The sequence below is a fragment of the Procambarus clarkii genome, chromosome 40 (genome assembly GCF_040958095.1).
Source record: "Procambarus clarkii isolate CNS0578487 chromosome 40, FALCON_Pclarkii_2.0, whole genome shotgun sequence".
NCBI lineage: Eukaryota > Metazoa > Arthropoda > Malacostraca > Decapoda > Cambaridae > Procambarus > Procambarus clarkii.
In genome coordinates, this window is record NC_091189.1 from 10,603,242 (window position 1) to 10,605,614 (window position 2,373).

Below are 2,373 nucleotides of genomic sequence, written 5' to 3' on the forward strand. Positions count from 1 at the left end.
CGCCCCTTCCTCCACCGCTAATATGTAGCGCCCCCTTCCTCCACCGCTAATATGTAGCGCCCCCTTCCTCCACCGCTAATATGTAGCGCCCCCTTCCTCCACCGCTAATATGTAGCGCCCCCTTCCTCCACCGCTAATATGTAGCGCCCCCTTCCTCCACCGCTAATATGTAGCGCCCCCTTCCTCCACCGCTAATATATAGCGCCCCCTTCCTCCACCGCTAATATGTAGCGCCCCCTTCCTCCACCGCTAATATATAGCGCCCCCTTCCTCCACCGCTAATATGTAGCGCCCCCTTCCTCCACCGCTAATATGTAGCGCCCCCTTCCTCCACCGCTAATATATAGCGCCCCCTTCCCTCCACCGCTAATAAGTAGCGCCCCTTCCTCCACCGCTAATATGTAGCGCCCCCTTCCTCCACCGCTAATATGTAGCGTTCCATGTGCTCATACTGATGGCAGACTTCACACCCCAGTAGATATATTATCTGGTTCCTGTGGCGTCACTGGTCCCTCTAAGTCTTCCCGTCTTCCCCAACTCTACTGTCTACCCCACTACCTCTACCCCAATAATTCTACCACACTACCTCTACCACATCCATCCATCGTAATTCATACCGGTGAAGAATTTGCTATTAAATTTTTGTATGCACTGTAATGCACACATTTTCTTGTCTTTATATTAGTAATATAATTACTCATTAGTGTTCGTATGCATTTTCTGCACGTTTGAAACCCCTTATACAACCGTTGCATGATTGTCTAATGTTTGCACGCTGCAACACTTATTGATGTTAAAGACGTTGCCTAACCCACTTGTTGCAGTGGCAGGCAATGTGGAGGTGCTGCTGTATTGCCTTGCAGTACGGACGTTGCTGCTGAGTGAGGGTGGTGTGGGTGTAGTGGTGCATAGTGTGGGGGTTATGGTGTGGGTGTAGTGGTGCATAGTGGGGGGGTCATGGTGTGTAGTGTTTGCTTTGTGTGGTTCCATGGTGTGCAGTGTGTGTGTGTGTGTGTTGTGGGGAAGGGGAGGGGGTGTACAGTGTGTGTGTGTTGGGGGTTGGGGGGTGAGGGGAGGGTGTGTGAAATGGTGTATTGGTAATATAGCTGAACGCACTGTGATGGTGTGGGTGACATGTTAGTCAATATGACACTGAAATGACTGTGCTTAGTCTCTCTCTCTCTCTCTCTCTCTCTCTCTCTCTCTCTCTCTCTCTCTCTCTCTCTCTCTCTCTCTCTCTCTCTCTCTCTCTCTCTCTCTCTTGTCATTCATTCATTCTTTCATATATTTTATCTGTGACTGCCACAATAACACTAAATTTAGATTCATTGCTGTGTAATATTTTGTAGATATTTAGGAGATAGAATTAAAATTTCCAGTAATATATATTGGAATGCAAATTTAAAATATATATGTCTTTAAAACGAGGGCTGAATAATAACAAATAACAATATTTAAAATTCTGATAAAATTACATCTATTTTGGTATTTTCTAATGTTAAAAGAGGTATATGAACGAAAGCGATAATAGTATAGTAAAAATGTAGAATAAACAGATGGGGTTCAGAATAGTAAATGTGGCTTCACTTCGTAATTACGAGGTTTGGTAACCGTGGCGAAGCAGCGCGGTCGTCGGCATCAGGAGTCAGTATACAACAGTATACAACAGTATACAACAGTATACCTGATTTTTTTTTTTTTTTTTTTTTTATTAAGTTATGAGGTACATCTGCATTAGTGCAGCTACCCTAGACTATATGAAGTGGAGTACAGTGTGTCAAAAAAAAGCTAACTAGGTGATGCTATAAAATCCCCATCACACAGGATGGTTAGTCATACAGAGACATGTGATAGGCGGTCTGCACTGGCAGACTCCGGATGCATTTTGAGGATATCAACAACACAAGATTGAATAAGGTAGCAGTGGTAATACAAGTCCCCATCTCGCAGGATGGTTAGTCATACAGGGCCATGTGTTTAATAGCCTGCACTGGCAAATTTTGGGTATACTGTGAGGATATCTTCAAGAATACGAGAGTGAATAAAGTAATTGCAAAGCTCCAGGTACCTCATGCCAACTGGTCTGAAAGGTCTAATAACTGGGCATTCAGTGATGTAGTGCGGGAGATCATGCCGTAGTTCCTGCTCACAGAGTTTGCAACTGGAGTGCTCAGGATTGGGAGACCCGTCACCTGCAGCCACCTGCCACAGGTAACGGTAACCCAACCTGATCCTTGCAACCACTGTGTCGCACAGTCTAGTGGACGTTTTGTGCTGTCCATAGATGTAGGTTTCAGATCTGAACAAATCATAGCTTTTTATACTAGTACTTTCAGGTCGTTGGGAGTCAGTAAGTTCTTTCCTATCAGATCT